Below are 15556 nucleotides of genomic sequence, written 5' to 3' on the forward strand. Positions count from 1 at the left end.
CGACTCCTAATGAATTTGTAACTGTAATTAAAATAGAAAATATGATAAAATGTTCTATTTCTCAGATAATAGTCATTAAAAATAATGTATATATACAGTAATAGCTATGCTTAGTCCACAAAAATAAAACAAACCAATCAAAATTAGTTACTTGTGCTGCTTCAATAAAGCAGTCCCCGTATTTTTAAGGTCAGATATACATATCTGATTGTGACTGTATATATGATGTGTACACAGGAATCTCTTATATATACTAAATAACATCTATGCTGTAAGAATAAAGCCTGATGTGTAGCTGTGTCACTAATAGAGATGGTCAACGAGATGGAAATAATTCTGCATTGATGCTGATTTATGCAAATGTATGCACTCCCTTTGCTGATGAAATCAAATAATTTGTGTTATTAAAATTTGGTTTGGTGACTACAAATTAAAGGGTAACTGAGACGGATGAAAAGTAAAGTTTTATACATACCTGGGGCTTCCTCCAGCCCCCTTCAGGCTAATCAGTGCCTCGCTGTCCTCCACCACCCGGATCTTCTGCTATGAGTCCTGGTAATTCAGCCAGTCAGCGCTGTCCGGCCGCATGCCGCTCCCACAGCCAGGAGCATTCTGCACCTGCGCAATAGTGCTGCACAGGTGTAGTATGCTCCTGGCGGCGGAGTGTGTGCATGCGCACTACGCCTGACTGGCTCAAGTACCTGGACTCATAGCAGAAGATCCAGGTGGTTGAGGAGGACAACGAGGGACTGATTATCCTGAAGGCAGCTGGAGGAAGCCCCAGGTATGTATAAAACTTTAATTTCATCTGTCTCAGGTTTACTTTGTTACACAGTAGTACTATACTCTACATATGCACTCCCCACAGAGCTACAGGGAATCCACTGAGAATGCTGTGCACATTGAACACAGAGGTGTTGTCTGTTTACAATCTCCTCATTCCCCTGCACAGTACCTGCACATCATTCTTACATGTACCCACACTTACATTGCCTAGGGCCTGATAGATGTTCTTTGTTCCGGTTTGTACCTTTTACAAGTACTCTTACCAAGGACTAGTTTTAGTCTAAAGGGAATAAATATAGTAGTCTACATATCCTTCTTACTTCAGTTGTCTTGTAAAATTCCTAAGCGTTGGCAGTTAAGAGACGAATTTCATGTTGCATACTTTTAATCAACAAAATTGTAATATGCAAATTAGAGGAGTCGTGGAGTCTGAGTCGGTGGAATCCTAAACTGAGGAGTCGGAGTCGGTGGATTTTTGGACCGACTCCACAGCCCTGCTTATTGTAAAAGCAGCAAGAGAGTTCATAACGCTCTACCCCCAGACATCATACCAGTCGGTGCAGGATCAGGCAAGCCAGGCCCCAGCAAGACAAATGTAGAAGAAAGGATCCGCAAACCAAGACAGGTTGAAGTGAAAAAGGCTTGAAAAATTTATTTGAAAAAATCCACAAGATGTGCAATAAAAACAGGATCAACTGACGCGTATCGGGCCTACCATCTGCCCTTAGTCATAGTTAAAAGTGAACCTGCACAGGAGGAAATTTATATGAGACCGGGGAGGGAAAACCCCACCCCCGGAAACACACAAGCCACCTCTTAAAGGAACATACATCCATAAGAAATGCAATAAGAGAATTACAATAATAGCATTGGAAATATCATATATAAAAGATGTAAAAATGTTGTCACTGAAAACTGCTGGGATAAGTGTAAACATACCAATGAGTATATGCAAAGAAAATAGTGCAAACTAAGAAAACAGAGGCAGCAATGGTAATACATACAAGTGATTAGATACATACAGTGTATATATAATCCAATAGTAAAGCTTCAATATGTATAGACTAGACTCAAGTCCCACTTTTTATTTAAACCATGTGGTACACGAGTGCCCAGTCTATGAATCCAGAAAGCTTCTCGTTTCAACAGCAACCTTTGCATATCACACCCCCTAACTGGATACACCACCCGCTCCACCCCCTGAAAGACAAAGGAAGATAGATCCTTCTCATGTACCGTCTCAAAATGTTTAGAAACCGCCGATTTGCGGAATGTGTTCCAATTTGTACCACAATAATGTTCCGCTATGCGGGCTCTAAGATGACGGGTGGTACACCCCACATATTGTACACGGCATGACATGCAAGAAATGACATAGATTGTGTTTTTAGTATCACAATTCACATACTGCTTAATTGGAAAGCTCTTATTGTGTGCAAAAGAAAATATAGAGTTATTAGTTCTATGGCACTGGCAGTACTTGCATGTAGAGAACCCACAAGGGTAGGAACCTACTGTCGCCAACCATGTGGGAGTGCGGGGGAGGGAGGGAGAACGGAAAAGGCTGGGTGAGAGAATGGACCCCAAGGTGCGGGCCCTCCTGGCAGAAAACCGGCACCCTCCATCAAGGATGGTTTTAAGTTTTGTATCAGGGTACAGCACAGGGATATATTTTTTAATAATGTTTGTAATTTTGTTGAACTCAAGGCTGTAACCAGTGACAAAAGTAACCCGGTCCTCTCCGGCTCCACTACCCAACCTACTTTTCAAAAGGTCCGAGCGCGGTCGCCTATTGCTCCTTTGGCGCCCCACTGTCAACTGTCTTGCAGTGTAGCCTCTCTGTTTGAGTCTAGCCTCAACTAGATTACATTCCTGTTCAAGATCAGTCGGGTCTGAGCAATTACGCGTCGCCCTAATAAATTCACCTGTGGGGATGGCATTAATGGTGTGTCTAGGATGGCATGAATTGGCAAGTAGGATGGAGTTCCCTGCCGTGGGCTTACGGAAAGTACGGGTGGAAACTGAATGAGATATAGGGTCCCCCCTAAGAGTAAGATCCAAATAGTCAATCTTGACCGGATCCGAGCACATTGTGAAGTTCAAATTAAGATTATTGATGTTGACATAGATCAGAAAATCCTCCAGGAGGGCCGGAGGACCTCCCCACACTAAAAGTAAATCATCTATAAACCTGCCATACCAGATAATATGGGAGGCAAAGGGGTTGTCCTCCCCAAAGATGCGGAGCTCCTCCCACCATCCCATGTAGAGGTTGGCAAGGGAGGGGGAAAATTTCGCCCCCATAGAAGCTCCGCATCTCTGGAGAAAAAACCTCAAATCAAACATAAAATAATTGTGCGTGAGGAGGTACCTCACAGCCCTCCCAAGGAAAGCCTGTAAGGACACATCAAAAGAAGAATACTTGCGGAGATGAAAGTCCATAGCCTCCAAAGCCAGATCATGTGGAATCGAAGAGTAGAGTGATGTGACGTCCATGGTCACCCACAGAAACCCGTCCTCCCAGATGAAACCATCCAAACTGGAGAGTACATGACGGGTGTCCTGCAGGTAGCCAGGAAGTCTAACAACCAAGGGCTGCAGATGAGCGTCGACCCATTCCCCCAGACGCTCTCCCACGGAGCCAATGCCGGCCACAATCGGCCGGCCCCGCGGGGGAACGTCTGGTTTGTGGATCTTCGGGAGATGGTGGAAGACGGGCACAACCGGGTGCAAAGGACACAAAAATTCAGACATGCGTTTGGTTAAGACACCCGTGCTGTGCCTTAAGTCCAGCAGCGCCCGAAGATCTTGAAGGAAAGCCTGCGTAGGATCTCGAAGTAAAGGCTGATATACATCCATATCCCCCAATTGTCTAAGGGCCTCTGCCCGGTAGTCCAGGGCATCCTGGACCACGACCGAACCTCCCTTATCAGCCGAGCGTATTACAATATCATTGTTGCTCTCAAGAGCGGCTAAGGCTTGTTGCTCGGATGCTGTGAGGTCGGAAGGGGCCCTGGACGCCCTGGACAAAACGGTCAGCTCCCTCTCTATAAGGTCCTGGAATGAATCTATCTCAGGAGATCTAGCATTCACAGGATAAAAAGATGGATTAGAAATTTTGACAGGGACAACTTGCTGTAAATCTACCCTGTCAGAAGTATGTTCGTCGAGGTCCCGCAATGCAGTGAGGGTCCTAATGTCCCGAAACGGGGAAACATCCCCAATATGATTCCGGAACAAGGGCAGTGCATCACCGGACTCCGCAGAGTCAAAATTATCCGACAGGAAATGTTTTCTCACCACTAGATTTCTCACAAATTTGTTTAGATCCAGGATGGTGTGAAACAAATTGAAATGACATGAGGGAGCAAAAGATAGACCCCTGGACAAAAGGTTGACCTGATCCGAAGAAAGGGTACAACTGGAAAGATTAACAACATTCTGGAGAGGAGGATCTGGAGTCCCTAATGATGATTTGAATTTGTTATGTTTACGGCCCGCTCGGCGGGTGCGTTTCTCTTTTGTCTTCGTTTTTTTGATTTGGTTGTGCTCCTGGGTGTTTGATAATAAGGTGTGGAAGGAATAGGGACACCTGATGTCTGGAGTATTGGGGGGACCCCTGATGTGTGGGGAATTAGTACGGTGTGTATCAGATACTTCTGAGGTATCAGATAGGGAGCCTAGATTATCCGATGAACTAAAACTCACATTCTTTTTCGGAGTAAATTTTTTAAGAATGGATTTAGGTGACCTGTAAAAGGATTCCCATCTGCCCCATTCGTATACCACATTTTTGTTATAATCATTTGTATCTCTGAGGAATTTGACACGCTTGGTCTCCATGATGATTGTCTCCAACTTATTAATATTTGTCTTCAATTTGGAATGCAATTCATCATAGAGAGACAAAGTGTCAAACGCCTTCAGGTCTTGATTGGTTCTGTCTATCTGCAATTTCAAATCCGTGAGTTTTTGTTCCTCATACGTCACTATGAGTCTCATAAGTTTTAGAGAACAGTCGGACAAAATCTGATTCCACTCCAAAATGAAACTGTCGGAGTACACTGTGGTGGGAATCTTTTTAATGCGTAAACCTCTGGGTATAATCCCCTTGCTGATATAATGTTTTAGGCTAGTTACATCCCACCACAGACGCACTTCCTTATCCATCAGACACTCCAGAGTGGTTTGCAAAGAATGCAAGGTGAGTTCTGGCTGCAGGCTAGCTGCATTAAGATTGCCTGAAAACACTGATATAAATTTGTTCTTGCGGTCAGTGTCATGCAGTAAACCGCCAAACAGATCCAGGTTGGCACCAGGATCAAAACCATATTTGGATTCATCAGTATGAGTCATCTGTGCAGGCTCTGATGTGGTAATAACTGCTGCAATATCATTATAAACAGTGTCATTAGAGGATATATCCACATCAGTGCCCCCAGACGGCTCCAAAGGAGACTGCATAGTTCTGGCAGGCTCTGATTGTAAAATAGATTCCCCGACAAGTTTGGGAAAAGCATTTGCATAACCTACAGTGCCAGATTTAGGAACAAACATGTTAACATTTTGTGGCAATACATGATTGAAATCAGAAACACCCAAATGAACATTGTTATAAGACACACCAGAAGGATCCATATAGGCATAGCGTGGCCTGGATGTCTGAGATGGCATCGCATCATACATAGGTACTCTAGGAGGAATGAAAGTAGCATGATTGACGCCTGGTGGACCATGCTGTGAAGATTGTGGCCCTGGATACATAAACAAGGTAGGATCAGTGGCAATGTTCTGTGTCAATGTGTAATGACAGGCAGTTCCATTGGCATGATAGGGAGTCCCTTGGGTGGACATTAGGGAGGGTGCAATGGTTGGTACAGGCATCAAAGTCTCAGTCCCAGATGTGCGCTTGGGCACAGCCCCCAAAGAATGTGATGCAGCAGGGTGAGTGGCCATGATGTTATATGGGTAATGTAAGTCACTCACCCCTTTGGTCGTGTAGCCGTAGCGTAATGGACCAGGCATGGAGGAAGAGTCCAGAGTAAAAGGAACGCTGTATCGTTCTCTGGCACGCCTGAAGATTTCCTCTGTAGTCAACTGTGACAGAGACGGCGAGCCCGGAGAACTATGTGCTGCCGGAGCGTGGGACTCAGTTCCTCCCTGCTCTCCAGCCGCCAGGACGTCACTTCCTGTGGTGCGCTCCAACAGATTCCCCGCACGCTGAGCTGAAGGTTCCTTGACGGAGGTTCCCCCACCCGCAGCCAAGAGCATAGACTGGGAGGACATTTGATCGAACAGCCCTCCACACACAGACGGTGCTCTCTCCGGTAAGTCCACAGCAGCGGTATGAGAAGCTCCAGCATTTGGATCACCCACATCACGTATTGGTAGGGGTGGAGGAGTAAGCTGGACGGCTTGCGGGGGTTGAGTAGATGAAGTATGGCCTTTGAGAATAGGTTGACCATTGCTGTCCTCTCTGTTCTCTCCACTCAGAGCAGCAGTTTTGGAGCGTAATTCCATGATAATTGAAGTGAATATTTATTAATCCAACTTGCCAAAATTATATTCATGGAAAAATCAGTGGCAACAAAAGATAATATTGCACATAACACTGTGGAAAATGGAATTCAAGTAGTTGTTAAGCCTGAAAGGGGGGAGCATAATGTAAGGCAGGCAAAAGCAGCAAGAGAGTTCATAACGCTCTACCCCCAGACATCATACCAGTCGGTGCAGGATCAGGCAAGCCAGGCCCCAGCAAGACAAATGTAGAAGAAAGGATCCGCAAACCAAGACAGGTTGAAGTGAAAAAGGCTTGAAAAATTTATTTGAAAAAATCCACAAGATATGCAATAAAAACAGGATCAACTGACGCGTATCGGGCCTACCATCTGCCCTTAGTCATAGTTAAAAGTGAACCTGCACAGGAGGAAATTTATATGAGACCGGGGAGGGAAAACCCCACCCCCGGAAACACACAAGCCACCTCTTAAAGGAACATACATCCATAAGAAATGCAATAAGAGAATTACAATAATAGCATTGGAAATATCATATATAAAAGATGTAAAAATGTTGTCACTGAAAACTGCTGGGATAAGTGTAAACATACCAATGAGTATATGCAAAGAAAATAGTGCAAACTAAGAAAACAGAGGCAGCAATGGTAATACATACAAGTGATTAGATACATACAGTGTATATATAATCCAATAGTAAAGCTTCAATATGTATAGACTAGACTCAAGTCCCACTTTTTATTTAAACCATGTGGTACACGAGTGCCCAGTCTATGAATCCAGAAAGCTTCTCGTTTCAACAGCAACCTTTGCATATCACACCCCCTAACTGGATACACCACCCGCTCCACCCCCTGAAAGACAAAGGAAGATAGATCCTTCTCATGTACCGTCTCAAAATGTTTAGAAACCGCCGATTTGCGGAATGTGTTCCAATTTGTACCACAATAATGTTCCGCTATGCGGGCTCTAAGATGACGGGTGGTACACCCCACATATTGTACACGGCATGACATGCAAGAAATGACATAGATTGTGTTTTTAGTATCACAATTCACATACTGCTTAATTGGAAAGCTCTTATATAAATATATCCCTGTGCTGTACCCTGATACAAAACTTAAAACCATCCTTGATGGAGGGTGCCGGTTTTCTGCCAGGAGGGCCCGCACCTTGGGGTCCATTCTCTCACCCAGCCTTTTCCGTTCTCCCTCCCTCCCCCGCACTCCCACATGGTTGGCGACAGTAGGTTCCTACCCTTGTGGGTTCTCTACATGCAAGTACTGCCAGTGCCATAGAACTAATAACTCTATATTTTCTTTTGCACACAATAAGAGCTTTCCAATTAAGCAGTATGTGAATTGTGATACTAAAAACACAATCTATGTCATTTCTTGCATGTCATGCCGTGTACAATATGTGGGGTGTACCACCCGTCATCTTAGAGCCCGCATAGCGGAACATTATTGTGGTACAAATTGGAACACATTCCGCAAATCGGCGGTTTCTAAACATTTTGAGACGGTACATGAGAAGGATCTATCTTCCTTTGTCTTTCAGGGGGTGGAGCGGGTGGTGTATCCAGTTAGGGGGTGTGATATGCAAAGGTTGCTGTTGAAACGAGAAGCTTTCTGGATTCATAGACTGGGCACTCGTGTACCACATGGTTTAAATAAAAAGTGGGACTTGAGTCTAGTCTATACATATTGAAGCTTTACTATTGGATTATATATACACTGTATGTATCTAATCACTTGTATGTATTACCATTGCTGCCTCTGTTTTCTTAGTTTGCACTATTTTCTTTGCATATACTCATTGGTATGTTTACACTTATCCCAGTAGTTTTCAGTGACAACATTTTTACATCTTTTATATATGATATTTCCAATGCTATTATTGTAATTCTCTTATTGCATTTCTTATGGATGTATGTTCCTTTAAGAGGTGGCTTGTGTGTTTCCGGGGGTGGGGTTTTCCCTCCCCGGTCTCATATAAATTTCCTCCTGTGCAGGTTCACTTTTAACTATGACTAAGGGCAGATGGTAGGCCCGATACGCGTCAGTTGATCCTGTTTTTATTGCATATCTTGTGGATTTTTTCAAATAAATTTTTCAAGCCTTTTTCACTTCAACCTGTCTTGGTTTGCGGATCCTTTCTTCTACATTTGTCTTGCTGGGGCCTGGCTTGCCTGATCCTGCACCGACTGGTATGATGTCTGGGGGTAGAGCGTTATGAACTCTCTTGCTGCTTTTGCCTGCCTTACATTATGCTCCCCCCTTTCAGGCTTAACAACTACTTGAATTCCATTTTCCACAGTGTTATGTGCAATATTATCTTTTGTTGCCACTGATTTTTTCCATGAATATAATTTTGGCAAGTTGGATTAATAAATATTCACTTCAATTATCATGGAATTACGCTCCAAAACTGCTGCTCTGAGTGGAGAGAACAGAGAGGACAGCAATGGTCAACCTATTCTCAAAGGCCATACTTCATCTACTCAACCCCCGCAAGCCGTCCAGCTTACTCCTCCACCCCTACCAATACGTGATGTGGGTGATCCAAATGCTGGAGCTTCTCATACCGCTGCTGTGGACTTACCGGAGAGAGCACCGTCTGTGTGTGGAGGGCTGTTCGATCAAATGTCCTCCCAGTCTATGCTCTTGGCTGCGGGTGGGGGAACCTCCGTCAAGGAACCTTCAGCTCAGCGTGCGGGGAATCTGTTGGAGCGCACCTACAGGAAGTGACGTCCTGGCGGCTGGAGAGCAGGGAGGAACTGAGTCCCACGCTCCGGCAGCACATAGTTCTCCGGGCTCGCCGTCTCTGTCACAGTTGACTACAGAGGAAATCTTCAGGCGTGCCAGAGAACGATACAGCGTTCCTTTTACTCTGGACTCTTCCTCCATGCCTGGTCCATTACGCTACGGCTACACGACCAAAGGGGTGAGTGACTTACATTACCCATATAACATCATGGCCACTCACCCTGCTGCATCACATTCTTTGGGGGCTGTGCCCAAGCGCACATCTGGGACTGAGACTTTGATGCCTGTACCAACCATTGCACCCTCCCTAATGTCCACCCAAGGGACTCCCTATCATGCCAATGGAACTGCCTGTCATTACACATTGACACAGAACATTGCCACTGATCCTACCTTGTTTATGTATCCAGGGCCACAATCTTCACAGCATGGTCCACCAGGCGTCAATCATGCTACTTTCATTCCTCCTAGAGTACCTATGTATGATGCGATGCCATCTCAGACATCCAGGCCACGCTATGCCTATATGGATCCTTCTGGTGTGTCTTATAACAATGTTCATTTGGGTGTTTCTGATTTCAATCATGTATTGCCACAAAATGTTAACATGTTTGTTCCTAAATCTGGCACTGTAGGTTATGCAAATGCTTTTCCCAAACTTGTCGGGGAATCTATTTTACAATCAGAGCCTGCCAGAACTATGCAGTCTCCTTTGGAGCCGTCTGGGGGCACTGATGTGGATATATCCTCTAATGACACTGTTTATAATGATATTGCAGCAGTTATTACCACATCAGAGCCTGCACAGATGACTCATACTGATGAATCCAAATATGGTTTTGATCCTGGTGCCAACCTGGATCTGTTTGGCGGTTTACTGCATGACACTGACCGCAAGAACAAATTTATATCAGTGTTTTCAGGCAATCTTAATGCAGCTAGCCTGCAGCCAGAACTCACCTTGCATTCTTTGCAAACCACTCTGGAGTGTCTGATGGATAAGGAAGTGCGTCTGTGGTGGGATGTAACTAGCCTAAAACATTATATCAGCAAGGGGATTATACCCAGAGGTTTACGCATTAAAAAGATTCCCACCACAGTGTACTCCGACAGTTTCATTTTGGAGTGGAATCAGATTTTGTCCGACTGTTCTCTAAAACTTATGAGACTCATAGTGACGTATGAGGAACAAAAACTCACGGATTTGAAATTGCAGATAGACAGAACCAATCAAGACCTGAAGGCGTTTGACACTTTGTCTCTCTATGATGAATTGCATTCCAAATTGAAGACAAATATTAATAAGTTGGAGACAATCATCATGGAGACCAAGCGTGTCAAATTCCTCAGAGATACAAATGATTATAACAAAAATGTGGTATACGAATGGGGCAGATGGGAATCCTTTTACAGGTCACCTAAATCCATTCTTAAAAAATTTACTCCGAAAAAGAATGTGAGTTTTAGTTCATCGGATAATCTAGGCTCCCTATCTGATACCTCAGAAGTATCTGATACACACCGTACTAATTCCCCACACATCAGGGGTCCCCCCAATACTCCAGACATCAGGTGTCCCTATTCCTTCCACACCTTATTATCAAACACCCAGGAGCACAACCAAATCAAAAAAACGAAGACAAAAGAGAAACGCACCCGCCGAGCGGGCCGTAAACATAACAAATTCAAATCATCATTAGGGACTCCAGATCCTCCTCTCCAGAATGTTGTTAATCTTTCCAGTTGTACCCTTTCTTCGGATCAGGTCAACCTTTTGTCCAGGGGTCTATCTTTTGCTCCCTCATGTCATTTCAATTTGTTTCACACCATCCTGGATCTAAACAAATTTGTGAGAAATCTAGTGGTGAGAAAACATTTCCTGTCGGATAATTTTGACTCTGCGGAGTCCGGTGATGCACTGCCCTTGTTCCGGAATCATATTGGGGATGTTTCCCCGTTTCGGGACATTAGGACCCTCACTGCATTGCGGGACCTCGACGAACATACTTCTGACAGGGTAGATTTACAGCAAGTTGTCCCTGTCAAAATTTCTAATCCATCTTTTTATCCTGTGAATGCTAGATCTCCTGAGATAGATTCATTCCAGGACCTTATAGAGAGGGAGCTGACCGTTTTGTCCAGGGCGTCCAGGGCCCCTTCCGACCTCACAGCATCCGAGCAACAAGCCTTAGCCGCTCTTGAGAGCAACAATGATATTGTAATACGCTCGGCTGATAAGGGAGGTTCGGTCGTGGTCCAGGATGCCCTGGACTACCGGGCAGAGGCCCTTAGACAATTGGGGGATATGGATGTATATCAGCCTTTACTTCGAGATCCTACGCAGGCTTTCCTTCAAGATCTTCGGGCGCTGCTGGACTTAAGGCACAGCACGGGTGTCTTAACCAAACGCATGTCTGAATTTTTGTGTCCTTTGCACCCGGTTGTGCCCGTCTTCCACCATCTCCCGAAGATCCACAAACCAGACGTTCCCCCGCGGGGCCGGCCGATTGTGGCCGGCATTGGCTCCGTGGGAGAGCGTCTGGGGGAATGGGTCGACGCTCATCTGCAGCCCTTGGTTGTTAGACTTCCTGGCTACCTGCAGGACACCCGTCATGTACTCTCCAGTTTGGATGGTTTCATCTGGGAGGACGGGTTTCTGTGGGTGACCATGGACGTCACATCACTCTACTCTTCGATTCCACATGATCTGGCTTTGGAGGCTATGGACTTTCATCTCCGCAAGTATTCTTCTTTTGATGTGTCCTTACAGGCTTTCCTTGGGAGGGCTGTGAGGTACCTCCTCACGCACAATTATTTTATGTTTGATTTGAGGTTTTTTCTCCAGAGATGCGGAGCTTCTATGGGGGCGAAATTTTCCCCCTCCCTTGCCAACCTCTACATGGGATGGTGGGAGGAGCTCCGCATCTTTGGGGAGGACAACCCCTTTGCCTCCCATATTATCTGGTATGGCAGGTTTATAGATGATTTACTTTTAGTGTGGGGAGGTCCTCCGGCCCTCCTGGAGGATTTTCTGATCTATGTCAACATCAATAATCTTAATTTGAACTTCACAATGTGCTCGGATCCGGTCAAGATTGACTATTTGGATCTTACTCTTAGGGGGGACCCTATATCTCATTCAGTTTCCACCCGTACTTTCCGTAAGCCCACGGCAGGGAACTCCATCCTACTTGCCAATTCATGCCATCCTAGACACACCATTAATGCCATCCCCACAGGTGAATTTATTAGGGCGACGCGTAATTGCTCAGACCCGACTGATCTTGAACAGGAATGTAATCTAGTTGAGGCTAGACTCAAACAGAGAGGCTACACTGCAAGACAGTTGACAGTGGGGCGCCAAAGGAGCAATAGGCGACCGCGCTCGGACCTTTTGAAAAGTAGGTTGGGTAGTGGAGCCGGAGAGGACCGGGTTACTTTTGTCACTGGTTACAGCCTTGAGTTCAACAAAATTACAAACATTATTAAAAAATATATCCCTGTGCTGTACCCTGATACAAAACTTAAAACCATCCTTGATGGAGGGTGCCGGTTTTCTGCCAGGAGGGCCCGCACCTTGGGGTCCATTCTCTCACCCAGCCTTTTCCGTTCTCCCTCCCTCCCCCGCACTCCCACATGGTTGGCGACAGTAGGTTCCTACCCTTGTGGGTTCTCTACATGCAAGTACTGCCAGTGCCATAGAACTAATAACTCTATATTTTCTTTTGCACACAATAAGAGCTTTCCAATTAAGCAGTATGTGAATTGTGATACTAAAAACACAATCTATGTCATTTCTTGCATGTCATGCCGTGTACAATATGTGGGGTGTACCACCCGTCATCTTAGAGCCCGCATAGCGGAACATTATTGTGGTACAAATTGGAACACATTACGCAAATCGGCGGTTTCTAAACATTTTGAGACGGTACATGAGAAGGATCTATCTTCCTTTGTCTTTCAGGGGGTGGAGCGGGTGGTGTATCCAGTTAGGGGGTGTGATATGCAAAGGTTGCTGTTGAAACGAGAAGCTTTCTGGATTCATAGACTGGGCACTCGTGTACCACATGGTTTAAATAAAAAGTGGGACTTGAGTCTAGTCTATACATATTGAAGCTTTACTATTGGATTATATATACACTGTATGTATCTAATCACTTGTATGTATTACCATTGCTGCCTCTGTTTTCTTAGTTTGCACTATTTTCTTTGCATATACTCATTGGTATGTTTACACTTATCCCAGCAGTTTTCAGTGACAACATTTTTACATCTTTTATATATGATATTTCCAATGCTATTATTGTAATTCTCTTATTGCATTTCTTATGGATGTATGTTCCTTTAAGAGGTGGCTTGTGTGTTTCCGGGGGTGGGGTTTTCCCTCCCCGGTCTCATATAAATTTCCTCCTGTGCAGGTTCACTTTTAACTATGACTAAGGGCAGATGGTAGGCCCGATACGCGTCAGTTGATCCTGTTTTTATTGCATATCTTGTGGATTTTTTCAAATAAATTTTTCAAGCCTTTTTCACTTCAACCTGTCTTGGTTTGCGGATCCTTTCTTCTACACCTGCTTATTGTAACCAGTATAGTTTTGCCAAACTGAGCCTCACTCTAACTACAGTCCTTCAATTTAAAAAGCATTACACTGAAGAATAATAACCTGTTGTAAGAACCATAGAAGTGAAGTGTAACAAACTCTAGAAATATTTGTGGAGCCAATAATTCATAGACCACAATAAAAGATACGGTTTAGACTTTTTCTTTAAAGGGGCAGTTTAGTGAAAATTATTTACCATTTACCTCAGTGGCAGTAAGACCAACATATGCTCAGGCTAGCTGCTGGAGAGGATCACATGGTCCCCAGAGGATTTTTTTTTTTAAATAAAATGTGCATTATATGGTTAAGCTAGCACTTGGCTAGCTAACCATGCCCCCAAGTTTTGCCGCTCTGCTCCGATCCCCCACGATTGCCGCAGTTATATGTACCCCCCAGGGAGCCCGTGATGGCACAGTCTCCCAATTGGCTCAAGGCTTCATTATGGGGAGGATTGGGACTGGGCATGACGTTGATGACATCATGTCCAATCGTTGCCATAGCGACAAGTGAAGCTAAATGGTGAAGCTGCGGCTCTTGCTGGATCGCGGAAGGGGTAAATATTGCCAACGGCAATCGGGGGTTTAGTTAGGTCCGGCGGGGCTTGGGGGGCATAGTTAGCTAGCAAAGTGCTAATAAAAAATCCTCCTGCAGACGCAGCCTCTGAAAATGCGTACCGCCAGGGAGGTTAATCACATATCAGTTATATAATATGGAGAGCATATGTTTCTCCATAGACCTTGTGTTAAAGTAGATATCACTAAATCTGCTTTCAGAGAGGTGAGCTGCTTCATTAGCTTACTATGCGATGGACTTCACTGATAGCAGACACTCCAGCTGATTTATAACGCTGACTCAGACACTACAGAGAGCTGCTGTAACTAGCTAAGTAAATAGATAAAGCAGGCTGCTAATTATTTACTTACTTAGCAGCCTGTTTATTTACTTAGCTAGTTACAGAGAACAGCATGGCTCTCTGTAGTGTGTCAGCCTTATAATCAGCTGGAGTGTCTAATCAGTGAAGTCTGTCACTTACTATGCTTATGAAGCAGCTCCGCTCTCTGCGAAAGCAGAATTAGTGATATCATCTACTTTTTTTAAGAAAAGGTCTATGGAGAAACATATGCTCTCCATATTAAATAACTGATATGCAATTATTGGAATTAATAATTTCAACTAAACTGCCCCTTTAAATGTCTGGAGATGGCCTTTAAATGGAAAACTGCATCCTTGAATTGCAAGCAAGTCTCTTTGATTCTGTGGCTGCCTGGTTTGCTGTGTGTCTATCCCATGGATGTCGAACCGGTCCTACGAGGGCCAAGGTCCTCACACATTTTTGACACCACTCAAATTGATGGGTCTGATTCAGGAAAAGTGTAGTCCATCAGGTAGAACACATTCCTCTTTCTCAGTCCATCCTAAACACTGGCATGAATCTGGCCCTCCAGGCGTGGAGTTAAACACCTGTGGTCTATCCACATCTTCCAGTGAGACTGGCAGCCACGCCTGTGTCCCAGAGCCTCACTAAGGCCACATACACACATCAGACCATAGTCTTTTGAAAATTGAAAGATCACAGACCAATCTTACCACCCTTCATGTAGTATGAGAGCCATACTCTACACAGTCTTTTCTATGGAGCTGAACTCCACATCAGAAAAAAATCTTTGCAAGATGCTGCACACACAGATGCTGTACAGACACAAAAGATCTGTTCCTGCCAAAAATCCATTCCTGCAAATTGCAATGATAGTCTATGAGATCTGCAGATCATCATACACATATGATTTAACTGACATTCATCTGCAGATCAAGTAATCATCTGCAGATCTGAAAATCCATCCTGGTGGATCTGATCTGCAGATGAATGTCAGTTAAATCATGTGTG

At 44.6% G+C, this 15556-nt stretch overlaps 1 protein-coding gene across 1 annotated transcript in view; it reads left to right on the forward strand.

Annotated features, from left to right (window-relative positions):
• The window catches only part of LOC137522064 (putative ferric-chelate reductase 1), a 160121-nt gene that overhangs the window by 118787 nt on the left and 25778 nt on the right, over window positions 1–15556 (forward strand). The window lies entirely within an intron of this gene.

Source organism: Hyperolius riggenbachi, chromosome 6, assembly GCF_040937935.1.
Source record: "Hyperolius riggenbachi isolate aHypRig1 chromosome 6, aHypRig1.pri, whole genome shotgun sequence".
NCBI classification, from domain to species: Eukaryota; Metazoa; Chordata; class Amphibia; order Anura; family Hyperoliidae; genus Hyperolius; species Hyperolius riggenbachi.